The sequence below is a fragment of the Columba livia genome, chromosome 8 (genome assembly GCF_036013475.1).
Source record: "Columba livia isolate bColLiv1 breed racing homer chromosome 8, bColLiv1.pat.W.v2, whole genome shotgun sequence".
NCBI classification, from domain to species: Eukaryota; Metazoa; Chordata; class Aves; order Columbiformes; family Columbidae; genus Columba; species Columba livia.
Window position 1 is genome coordinate 3,730,678 of NC_088609.1, and position 13,124 is coordinate 3,743,801.

Genomic DNA, 13,124 nt, shown 5'->3' on the forward strand with positions numbered 1-13,124 from the left:
ACCATTAGAGATGCACACGAGTTCGCAGTGGCTGTGTTTCTAGTGTAAGAGCAAAGATAAAGGCACTTTTTCTGAAATTTCAAGATAGAGTAGAGGAGCCGTTTCTAAGATTTGGCATTAGCTGGCTGATGAAGTCCTTCAGGCAGGCTTTCCTGGCCTTATTGCCAATTTATTTTGAACCCTTGAACAGTTTAAACAAGGAGACTTCAACCCCTTCCATTCATTAAACATGTCCTAGAAGAGATGAGACTTTATAACGCTTTGTTTTACTAAATCTTGTCAGATCTTTCTTGGTGTGTGTGCTTTTTTTTCTTCATCCCAGTTGCTTGCCGTTTAAACATCCCTCCCCACCCAGAAAGCCAAGAAAATGCAACCAGCCCAGATGGTTCCTCACGGAGAACTAACTTTGTAGCTGCTTGCTTTGTTCAGTTATTTTTGAGTTCTTGGCAGGCAAATAAATCTAAGAAAGACTTCAAAGACTAACTTTTTATAGTTGTAATTCAGAATAACAGAAGAGATTCCTGAAACATCTTGAGACCAAAGAGGAAAAGTTTTAGACTGAAGAAGGTTGCTGCAAAATTTGGAGAAACAGAATAGCTTTAGTGACATACTATAAACATACATGTGGTGATCGCTGGTTTTCTTATGCGGACCAAGGTGGATATTTGATGCCTTCGGTAGGAAAAAACACAACCGAAGGGCATCATAAGTTGATGTTGTAGGGAATCCATGCACAATTTTGTCCAATGCAGTAGTTATTCTTTGCTTTTACAGAGCTTTTAAAAGTTAAGAGCTCTGTATCTTCCAAGTGGTAAAATTAGTTGTGTTTTCTGGCAACAGTGGTGGCATTTTTCCTCTTGAAGCGTGTTTAGAGTAATAGTTGAGTTCTGGAGACTTCTGGAAGTCAGAGACGGGTGCTGAAATGGCTGGCATGAGGAATTATTAGTAAGACAGACATGGTGAATCATCAGTTCAAATATAGCCCAGAAGGAGAAACAAATCAGCCACTATCCTGTGGCTTTTTTCAGCTTGTGGTCCAAAAAGGTGGTCTCCTCGCTTCCCATGCTCAATGTAATTGATACTAGCCTGACACTACTAGTACTCAGAGAACTTTCACTTTTTGGAGATGAAACTATTGATTCAGGGGCCTGTTGCTCAATAGGTGTTTGAGTCACTGCAAGGAGAATCCTATCGCACTAGCCAGTGCTGGACCTGTTCTGTAAGGAGCTGAGTTATCACTACTTGTGTTCTGAGAGTATAGTTGATGATATGCCGAAGCAAAAGGGCTACAGCATCACTTACAGCTTATCTCTGAGGGCATGATGGGAAATCATGCTTATTTGAATGTATATGTTTCCATGACAGAAGAAGTTGAGAACTTGTGGCAAATGTTTGGTGAATAGATTTAGCCGACTTGTGCTTAATAGCCTCTTGTGCTATTAACAGACAGGACAACAACCACAGATGGTCTTAGAGGAGCCTTGAGGATTTTATAAGCCTGTTAAGGGGCTACATTAGTAATAGACATCACTTTGTCATTGGAAGGCAGAGTGTTACAGGTTTGGTTTCTTGCATGTTTGAACATATGGGAGGATAAACACAGTGGATCACGCAGAACAGGTTTTTGCTTGAGAAAGGTGTTGATCGTATGTAACCCTTGGGTTTTTCCCTTTTGGCAGCAATTTACATTGTTTTAATTGTCCTCTCTCAAGTGGCTTTTGTTTTTAAAACTGTTGGGCAAGAAACAGTTTCTGTTTGCTTTGTTTTTTTCAAAATAAGAGTGGAATTGTTTAATTACAGACTACACTAGGACTTTGGCCTTGTTCTAAATCCACAGTCTTATCAGTTTTGAAAATCCAATATTGTTTTCAAAGTTCTGCTCAAGCCAGAAGCTGCGGCATATGCCTCTTCTGAAGTAGTTCAGTATCTATCCTTAGAGTCACAGAACGGCTCAGGTTGGCAGGGACCTCTGTCCCTGCAAGCACAGAGTTAAGAAACATTTAGGGCAAGTGAAGTAGATGTTTTAATAGGCGCAGCACCCAGATGAGCTGGCAAGTGTTAGACTGTCTTACTAACTTGGAACTGATGGGCACAGATCTGCTGTGCTCATTTTCTGTAAAACCAGGAACTGGGTATTCCTTTCTCAGTATTCAGCTCTAATCTGTAGCTAGTGGTTTGTTTCCGTAGCTACAAAAATCATTTTTAGCTTTTGCTTAAATTGTTGTGACATTAAAAAAAAATAAATTGAATATTACGTACTCATATGTGTGTGCATATCTGAAATAAGGTTTTTTAGTAGCTTTGTCCAGGGCCACATGTAGACCTTGTGCTTTTTATTGTTCCTGTGTAGCTTGCAAAATGATTCCTTGTACATCTTTGATAGTTTTGAAATGCAGTTATAATACTTGCCAACACTTGAGCCGTATTTTGTCTGAGTTTTGGAACTCTTCAAAGCGTATGGGCCATCAGTTTCAGTTTTGCTCTAACAGTTCACTTAGGTTCTCAGTTCCATTTATAAAGTGGCTGAATGCACTGTGGTACTAATCTCTGTACCTTGCAAGTGAGATTCAAGTTAGGCTGGTTAATGGTAGAATTAAGCCTGAGTCATATGTATGCACCAGTAGATGCAAAATTAATTCTAAACATGGTACATGAGCAAATTAGACTGTTCAAACTAAGAGTTTTAAAAGCTTATGGACAAGGGAGGGTAGTGTTGCTATTTGGAAAATGTTACACTCTTTAAACTTTATCCAATAATTTTAAGGTGTCGTGAATTAGTTGGTAACATAAAAAAGCAGTGTGTCTGAGACACTGAAGTTAAGACAAAGTACATATTCTTTACTTTGTTTACATTATTTTCCTTGGGAACCAAATATTTTTGTGAATTAGTTAAAAGGAAAAAAAAAAACCTTCAGTCCTAAACACAGCTTGATGTGCTGCACACACCAAAAAAGTCCATTTAAAATCACACAAGGGGGCCTGGCTTTCAGTGACAGGAGGCAGGAAATTTAGTGTTCTGGCTGAAATTCCATCTCCAGTTCATATTCTTGCAGCCTGATGTTGTGGCATATGTGGTGAGTTTGATCCTTTAGTTCTTTCTCCAGCAGAAATGGTATAGACCTCCACAGGAGTTTCAGCTCGGTCTGTCTGGTTTGTAGCTTTGCAGTTTTGAGTGCTTCAATATCAAAAGTCAGTTCCTGGAAAGCATGGAAAGAACCTTATCTAAGTGAGGTGATCTTTCAGTCTTCTTTTCCTACATCTGATGCCTGTTTAATTTTTCAGAAATGAAAGTTGACAGTCTGATTGCACTCACTGAAGACCTGTGAAGAACAGAGGATTTTTTAAGACTTAGCTTCGGTTTGATAGGTAGTTAAATGCTGCCATACCTGGTTGCAACACTTATTCTGAGGACAGGAGGAAGCTTTAATTACTGAATTTGTGTGTTTTTGCTGTGGCTGTACACCTGATATGATTTGACCGATTTCCCCAAAATGCATCTTTTTAAAGAGATTGATTTGCTATCATGTACATGTGCAGAAATAGAATAATAAGAGCGGTTCAAATGGGTCTTTACTTTACAGAAAGGTGGAACTGATTCTCAAAATCTGCAGTAAAAAGCTTAGTTGTGGGAAACAGAAAACTGCCAAAAATCTTGGCTTACGGAGGATGCAATCTGGCCTTATGGGGGAAGGGCTGGCACATCAGTTAAAGGAAAATCCTACAGTGGGTTCGTGGTGACCAGGTAAATTAAACACATCCGGGACAACTCTACAGCAAAAGACTCTCCTTCTACCAAAAGCAGACAAGCAGTGGAAGCTGTATAAGCACCGCACTGTGCTGAGGGCATGGGGAAGCTGCAAGATGCATTTGCAATGTGTGGTTAGGTGAGAAGGGTGGGTTCTCACAGAGAAGAAAGTTCAGCTGTGGAAGGTACTATAATCAGAGACACTAAAGAAATCTACATGTAAAGACAGAAGCCAAGACTTCAAAAATGTGAGCCGAGCTTGAGGTGCACGTTCTATATTTATGCGTGCAGATGCTAGATCAGAAGTGATGAGCAACCAGTTATTTCAGGAAGAGCTTCTAGACATGCAAGCTTCTGAATTCTAGTCTTTTTTCTTTTTAGATCTTGGCTACACAGGCTATATGTTGGATTTAATTCCTTTTTGCTCCTCTTGTGGGAGAATGAGTGGGTCATTTCATCACTTTAGAGCCTGTAATAGTGCACAAGAACCTTTTTTAATTTATATTTTATATGAGAGAGTTGCATCTAAATATCTTGCGTTCTGAGGAAGGCTTGCCAAATATCTTGCTAGTGGTAACCTCTTCTTCCTCCTTAGAATGTCTGCAGGATAGAAGAAAGATAAGAGGCAGATAAACGTTGAACTGCAAACAGCAAGCTCTGTTGTCTCGTTGCTTCTCTCTCTTCCCTGCATGTGTGGCACACACACGTAGCTGGGGGTGCATGTGTATTGTGTGGGGTTATTTGGGGGTGTGTGTGTGAAACTTTTAGTATCAGTGTTTTGACATTCATTGGGAGCCTATTGGACCGATTGCCATTGTCTGAAGCAAAAAGTAAACCCATTATTGAGCTGTAACCCCTGCAATTGTTTTATTGTTACTTTTGACATCCTGGAAATATGTCTAGGTTAATAAGAATGAGAAGATGCAACCAATCTTGAATGCAAAACCAATCTTGAAAGTCTCAGCAACTGCAGAGCCGGCACCTGAAGTCCTGGACTGGACTCTGCAGCCAACCGGAGCTGGATTCAGTCTCTCACTAGGCCTCAGTTTGCAGGGATGACTAGCAAGGTCCTCTCCTAATGTCGGCCATAAGCAGAAGGGAAAAGGGACAAAGGGAAAAGGGACGAGATCCTAGTGATCTCCCACTTTTATATGAAGTATTCACATGAATGGAATGTTATACACAGTTGGTCAGTTTCTTGGTCATGGGTTTCTCGTCGCCCCTCTCGCGAGATGTCCATCCGTGCTTATCAATAAGTTTGCATTCCATTGCTAGGTTTACCAAAACATGTGTCTGGTTCTCCAGGAAAATGCAGTTAATAGGAAGGCTTTAGCTGACAGGCAAATTCACTGAAAGAGAAACTTGTTTTTAACAAAACCAGGACAACCCAGTAGATCCTTGTAGCTGTTTTACAGACTTCAAAAAGTGAAGCAAACAGGTTATATATCTGGAACCTTGGAGACGTATAATCCGTGGGCTGTTGCTGCTGGTATCTTTGCGGGAAAGGTGAGAAAGACCTTTTCTTAAAGAGGCTCCTTGTCAGGGGCTACAGCTTGTGTCTAGGCAGAACTGAGTGTGTGCTGTGTTCAAATGCTGTCATTATGGATAGAGCCTTCTGCTCTTGACAGAAGTGTTACTGTAGAAGTGCTGTTTCTCTTGCCTGTGTCAGCAACAAGGTGCTTTCTCTTCTGTGCCTGTGTGCTAATTTATGCCATTGCTACCTCGCTGTATCCCAGATTCTTATCTGCACTGAAACTAGGCTCTGCTTAGAATCCAAGTGGTTGTGACTTCAGGTTATAAATGCAAGTTTTGTGTTAGACCTTCTTTGCTTTTTTTTTTTTTCTGCTAATATAATTACAGGAAAAATGGTTATCAAGGTCAATTTGTGTCTAGATATACTGGGAGTGTTTTCCGGTTCCAACAAAATAAGCTGATTTCCTGAAGGATTTCAAACCTGAATATGACTAAGTGAGCGTCCATAAACCTTACTTCATAAATATGGGTTGCAGTAGTGCGTTGTTGCTATGTGCCTGCAGTTGAAGCCTTAATCACAGTAATCCAGTTCTAGCAGCAGGTAAGCAAGTGAACATTAGATTGTGATTGAATGGAATGACAGGAAAGGGGTAAATTCATCATGCTGACCGTAAGAGCCGTTGGATATAGAGAATTAAAGGAAGACTAATCTTGCCATATTCTTTTTGATGCCAGCACTTAAATGTATGGAATGCAACAAATGGTTTTAGTTACAGCTCTTTCCTGAGTTAGTGCATGTTAATTCTTGTTTGTCCTTATAAAATAAGCCATGCCTGTACATGCCTTTTTAGAAGGAGGAGCCAGTGAATCGATCAATGCCGCAGCTGACACAGAATTAAAAACCGAGGTAGATCTGTTGTGTTTGTTGGCTTTTGGATCTGAGTTCTGATGAGCAAGCAGCCCGTGGCAGTTGCACAAGGAAGCTTGCCCTCTCCTCTGTGAACAGCTGATTATTTTAGTGCTTTAAACACCTTTAAAGAAAGTACATAATTTTTTTTTATTAAAGAACTGAATTGTTTGTGTTGGTTGAAAAGTGGAAGAGAAATGGACTGTAGGTTACAGACTCTTTTCCCCTTGGTTTTCAGCAACTGAGGAGCAGGAAAGTGCCCTTAAGAGGAACACTTTTGGCTTTTCTTCTGTCCTTTCAATCAGGCTGTTTTTCCAAGCCACTTGAGCCCTTCTGGTCTCTCATGAAACAGTCTGAGTTTTGTTCTGAGATGTGCCTGCTTCACCTGTGTGTTCTGACTCTTTCAGTGCTTGTGTTTTTCTTCCTGGCAACATTAGTTCACCTGCTGTCCAAAAATATACCCATACAGCCCACATTAAACATCCAGCTTGTTCTGCTTTAATGTTTTATTTTGTTTGGTGCAATCAATGTGTTAAATATGTAATGGAAATGGAAGGTTACTGCTCAGAGGTACCTGAGTGAGGTGGTTTTGTATATTTTTTTTAACTTCAAAACCAATTCCATTTGATCTGTTAGTCAGTGTATCAACTTGTAGTATTGCATATTGTAGTTTTGAACACACTGATACTGTCTTTCTTTTCCAGTTCTGAACAGCTGAAGCTAATGAAAATGGTTGGGGTCCAATCCTCCCACTGTAGCTAATAGTGCCAGTTGTAGCAGAAGGGTGATACTGGCTTGTTGTCTTGCAGCCAGAAGCCTTCAAAGTAGTCACTTAGAGGGTGCTAAGTGCAACATATGGCTGTTATACGAGAACTGCAGGCTGGGTTGTGTCCTCCTTGAAATGGGTAGTTTAATTGTTTTAACTTTGCAGAAATCCGAATGGGTGAAGAGACCTCAACTTTATTTTATTTGGCACCAGAGTTACCTTCTTACTTCCAGCATTAGAAATGAAACAAATATGCAAGTTGTATCTCTTTTGACACTGCTTCAATGTATTTGTCATAGATGTCTGCGTTGTTACTTTGCTTTTCAGGTCTCCCTTTAGAGTCCAAGGCTGGACTTTGCCTTTTGCTCTGACATCTTTTACTTTTCCACGCTCCAGGTGCTAGAGCTGTGATTCTAGTTTCTCTTTCCTCCTGCTTCTCTGCCTGTTTTCTTCAGTGGGTTTCTCCAGTGTGCTCATTCATTGCTGTCTTAGTGTTTGTCTTGCAGCATTTTGGGTCCCAGGAGCTCTTATTCTTTACTTACCTCATTTTGTCTGTCATCTTAAATGCAGTCTCTGCAGCTGCTTTTCTTAACCACTTAATGCATTGCCTTTGGTAACATTTGGGCTACTGAAGAGGGGTGTCTTGTGGTTATTTGTTGCTTTTTTAAATGGCAGGCAGGAACATTAAAAGCCGAGCAAATAGCAGGCCAACTTTCTTCTGACTTTCCTGTGCAGTATCTGGTGGTTTATTTATATTAGACATACATATTGAAATAGGATTTGTTTTCAAAGTAGCATTGAAAACTCTTTGCAACTCCCTTCAGTCTTCCCACTCAGACTTGACACTACTTGGAATCTTTGTTTTTGAACAGTAACAGGTGAAATTGTGTCAGTGATGCACCTTTTCTTTAAAAGCTTTTAATTCTCATATTAGTGTGTTCATAACATTATTTTGAATTTTGAAGGCTAAAATCTGACAGCTCAAGTTCAGCATTAGTCTCTTGAAAGCACTTCGCTGTAATATCAGAAGCCTTTTCATGTCTCTTTGATCCATAAAGCACATATGCTTGGCTGAACGTCTGGGTAACTTGTCCTTTAATGAAGCTACTGCTGTCTTTCTTTGTAAGGTTTAGGAGAGGTGTAAGAAATACAGTTTTGCTGGACTTATGTTCTAGCAACAGAAGAATGAGCTCTTATCATGGATAATTTGTTTTTAGAATACTTTTGTGGGTTAAAATGCCAGGGTCTTTTAAACCAGTGTTCAGTTTGCTGTGTTTAGTTGTAGTAAATGCAAAAATAAACAACCTAAAGCAGTTACTTTCAGATGCTGGCAACCAGATAAACTGACTGTTGGTGTCCTGTTACATGACAAAAAGCTAGCAGTGGGAAGAATGGGTAGCTGTTTCACTGCAACCTGATGATACAGAGTCTGAAAAGGTCTGAACACTGCTCCATTTAGCTGTGAGGTCTCTATGAAATGTAGTGTCCTTTGCATTCATTGTTGTAGCCCGACCAGATCTCTGCTCCAATTGCTTGTACGCTTATGCAATGGCTGTTGTTGTTGTCAGAGAATAATGCTTTGAGATGTTGTGTGCGCTGTAGCCTTACTGTACCAGCACTGGAATGTTCCAGGGACAAATTAAAATCCATATTCTCCTTGGAAGAGGTGCGCTCACCATCCTTTAGGATATACTTACCACGCAGAGCTGGCTTGTGCTAATAAGAGATTGAGAACAAGTATTTTTCTTTCAGTTGCGCTGGCAATCGGGAAATAATGTTTATAATTTTGTGTCTGTTTTGAAAAGGCATTGTTGAAGGGCTCTGAAAAAAATAGGCCATTGGGCTGGCTGTTTGCATTATCAGCCTGAATGACTGGAAGAATTGGATTACTTCTGTGACTGAGAGCGCACTGAACTCTTGCCTTAGGGACAATTCAGGACTCTGCAGGCAAATATTACCTGCTGGCCAGCTAAAATCTGAGATCAACTAGAGCCTTGAAGATGTCTCTAGGAAAATCTTATTTCAGTTGTTCACTTGATGATTAACCTGCTGTGCTTCATAGGAGTACACTGAAAATTAGAGCCAAAGCCATAACTCACATCTCTATTGAAAGTGGTCTAAGCACTTGCCGGGTGGCAGTTTGGGATAAGGGGCCTCGTGGGCTTTGTGGATGTGCCAGAGTCAGGTTTGATCCTGGCCTTTGCAGCTCATGCTGGCTGTGTCCTGCGTGTCTGTCAGTTTTCACCCAGTCCATGCTGGAATCCAGTCCTTGCAGCTAAGATGGGTGAGTGACGCCGCAAGCCAGTTTGACTGGAGGGGCGCTGGGGGAATACATACATTAGTTGCACTTAACTAACATGGCCAGAATGGGTCAAATGAGTGGGCTACTTTATTGAAAAGGAAAGCACGAGCATGCTCAAAATAATAGCTAGCTATTGTCACATTTCAGTATGTATCATAGAATCATAGTATGGATGTCAATACTCATTCAGTATGGATGTCAATACACTTATGGGTTGCTTGTTTGTTTCTGGAGCAGTCACTGTCATGGTATGGCACGGTTTAATCCTAACCCAAATAGAAAGCCAACGATTCCCTTCTGTCCTGGTTTTGTTAAAAACAAGTATCTCTTTCAGTGAATTTGCCTGTCAGCTAAAGCCTTCATATTAACTGCATTTTCCTGGAGCACCAGACACATGTTTTGGTAAACCTAGCAATGGAATGCAAACTTATTGATAAGCACAGATGGACATCTCGTGAGAGGGGCGTCAAGAAGAAAGAGACCAAGAAACTGACCAACTGTGTATAACATTCCATTCACGTGAATACTTCATATAAAGTGGGAGATCACGAGGATCTCGTCCCTCTTTTCCCTTTTGCCCTTTTCCCTTCTGCTCACGTCCGACATTAGGAGAGGACCTTGCTAGTCGTCCCTGCGAACTGAGGCCTAGTGACAGACTGAATCCAGCTCCGGTTGGCTGCAGAGTCCAGTCCAGGACTTCAGGTGCCGGCTCTGCAGTTGCTGAGACTTTCAAGATTGGTTTTGTATATTTTGTATTATTTTCTCTATTCTTCTTAGTAGCATTAGTAAAACATCTTTAATTTTTTCCAACTCTCTTCACTCTGTGCTTCTTTTCCTCCCAATTGCCTCTCCTTAGTGGAAATGGGGGAGAGGGAGGGGGAAGTGTGTGAGGGGAAGAGGGGGGATTAACAATACATCTGCCAGGGTTTTATTGTCACCCTGCAATCTTAACCCTCGACACCTTCCCACTTGCATTCTCTTGCCAATGAATTCAAGCATGATAGTGCTATATGGACAGTCTGTTATTGCCCAGTCAGAAAGGTGAAATATTTTGAGATATTTAATAAGTGTCACATTATAATAAGGTTATTGAGCTAGGTGCATTAGTGCCTTCTGTTCCAGGCTGGCCAATATTGTTCAGATTTGAATGTAACTGGATGAGAAGTGCTACTCACACTGTTCCAAGGAGGCTGGGAATATATAAGAAGTTAATGTAGAAATCTTATCAATAATTTTTTTTTTTTTTCCTTAAGCATGCTACCAACTTGTGATTTTAAAAAAGAATCTAATTCTATTGAGCTTTTTTGTTCCTTGAGTGCTCTATGAAGGTCATCTAGCTCTCCTAGGGGTTCAGATAAAAGCAATGAGAAAGAAAGATCAAAGCTGGAAAAGCTCAAAGCAGCATTGTTTCCAACACTGACTCAGGTTGGCTGCAGCTCTGCCTGGTGGGTCTTGAAAAACCTTGAAGGGTGGAGGTGGCACAGCCTCCGAGTGACCTGTCCCAGAGCTGCTCCGCTCTCCTGACATGCGAACTCTGAGCAGAAGAGCCAGGTTGATTTGGATCTCTGGCTTGCACCAGCCTGCGATTTCTAGTTTCCAGTGTAGTCATCTGATGAATTCCCTTCCCCCCAGCTGCAGTGCCTGGGCTATAGAAGTCCTAAACATTTGATTTTTATCATTGCTGTGTAAGTCTTGTTTGCCTTGGTTTTGGAGAAGGGCCAGCAGGCATTTTGTTTTGCAAAATGATATGAACTAAGCACAAACTTCTGAGTATTTTTTTTTTAAATTTCAGCATAAAAGAGAGTAGTTTGATTAAAAAAAAATTATTATTTAATAACAGTACAGTACATTTTGAAATGTTAGTCAGATTCCTCTCTAGAGTTAAAGAGCTTTCCTCGCCTAATTGTAAAATACACATACTTTTTGCCTGTTTGGCCTAGAAATAGTCAATACAAGGAAGGGCTCTGTTTCTCTGTATCTTATTTTGAAATCCTTTCCTGTGTATCATTGTACTCTTTCTCCTGCTGTTAGTTTAATGCAAAAGATATGAAACAGCATCTTGAAGTAGTCAAAAGAACATGAAACTGCTAAATATTGGAACATTTTGTAGACCCAGGCACCTTCTGTGGGATTTCTTCCTTTGATATGAGAAGGTAGTTGCTATCTAAAATCTGGCTCAGATTTGAGCTAATTAATCATCTTTGAAGAACATCTCAGTACAAAGAACTCTTGTACTCACCCTTTACTTCAGCTGTTGCTCAAGGACAAAAGGTGGATGCACAGCACTGTGATCAGGCCAAGGTTCATGTTTAAAAGTACACAAGCAAATGCTGAGGGTGAGGTTGCTTATTGCCCGAGTGTCTGTGTGTGGCATGTCCAGCAGTTGACAGAACTTGAGAGCGAGCGAGCACTGGAGCCCCACATGCTTTGAGCTGTTCTGGTAAGATTTACGACAGTTGAAATTGGCATGTGCCTCATCTTCCTCAACAATGTAACCTCATTAAATAGTTGGTAGTGAAACTATGTGCTGGAACAGGTTTTCAGAATTCACTGGTGAGCTCAGAAAAAGACAGGGTCTGACTGTAGGGAAGAAACTGGGTTTTGGTAGACTGTTCAGGAGGAGCCATGACCCCCGGACTTACTAGTAAAGTCTGGTTTATGTGTGCTTTTTCACTGCTGTAGTGTAGTCTGAGCAGATCAGCTGCATCCACACTGCATGGTGTGTGGTTCATGTTTACCTTGTGCCCCAAGCTCCAAGACACAAAGCAGCCTAACAAAATACAAGCAAGTTCAAAGTTTCTGAAATAACAGCTGCAATTATGATTTTTATTTCAATGTGATAACGATGGCACGTGTTTTGTCCAGGTAAGTGACACAGGAAAGTGCAAAGCCTCTTGAGAGAGTCACAGAATCCCAGAATGTCAGGGGTTGGAAGGGCCCTGGAAAGCTCATCCAGTGCAATCCCCCCATGGAGCAGGAACACCCAGATGAGGTTACACAGGAAGGTGTCCAGGCGGGTTGGAATGTCTGCACAGAAGGAGACTCCACAACCCCCCTGGGCAGCCTGGGCCAGGCTCTGCCACCCTCACCAGGAACAAGTTTCTTCTCAAATTTAAGTGGAACCTCTTGTGTTCCAGTTTGTACCCATTGCCCCTTGTCCTACTGTTGGTTGTCACTGAGAAGAGCCTGGCTACATCCTCCTGACACTCACCCTTTATATATTTGTAAACGTTAATAAGGTCACCCCTCAGTCTTCTCTTCTCCAAACTAAAGAGGCCCAGCTCTTTCAGCCTTTCCTCACATGGGAGATGCTCCACTCCCTTCAGCATCTTTGTTGCCCTAGAGTGTTGGAGAGGTGTCTGGCACAGGGGAGCAAAATTGGTGCAGCCTGCTGCAGCATTACATGCTTGGACCAGGCTTGGGAGCAAATTATTGTGTCTGCTTTGCTTGGATTTTCTTGAGAGAATTCACTGCGTTGCTGCCAGGTTTTCCTTCCAGAGCAAGATAGTCTTTTTGCTCTGTTGCTGGTGAGGGCATGGACTAGGAGTGAAACAAGAAGCTTCTCAAACATGGTGTAGCTGCTGTTATGGTATAAATGTTATACACTTAAAGTGTAAGCCCAGTGTTGCTCTAATGATTATTTGAGCAGTGGAGCTGCCATGTCTTAACCCTGGGTTATATTACTTGGCATCATTTGCATTCTGCTTTGTTTCACTATCTCTCATAGCATTTATCTTATGTTTAATGCAGGTTCCTTTTCATGAGGGCTACTGTTTGATGGGGTTGATGTAGTACTGAACACAGTGGGAATCAGGTTGCTGATTAGGGCTTGTAGATACAGCAGTGAAAAAACGTAACTTACAGTAACATGTTGTAATATTTTTCTCTGCTGCTTCAGGTTAGGGAATTGATATCTGGGAACGTGATCAGG

The 13,124-nt window shown here is 41.3% G+C and overlaps 1 protein-coding gene across 2 annotated transcripts in view; it reads left to right on the forward strand.

Annotated features, from left to right (window-relative positions):
• The window catches only part of TESK2 (testis associated actin remodelling kinase 2), a 69,396-nt gene that overhangs the window by 32,570 nt on the left and 23,702 nt on the right, over positions 1–13,124 (forward strand). The gene's annotated exons all lie outside the window — the stretch shown is intronic.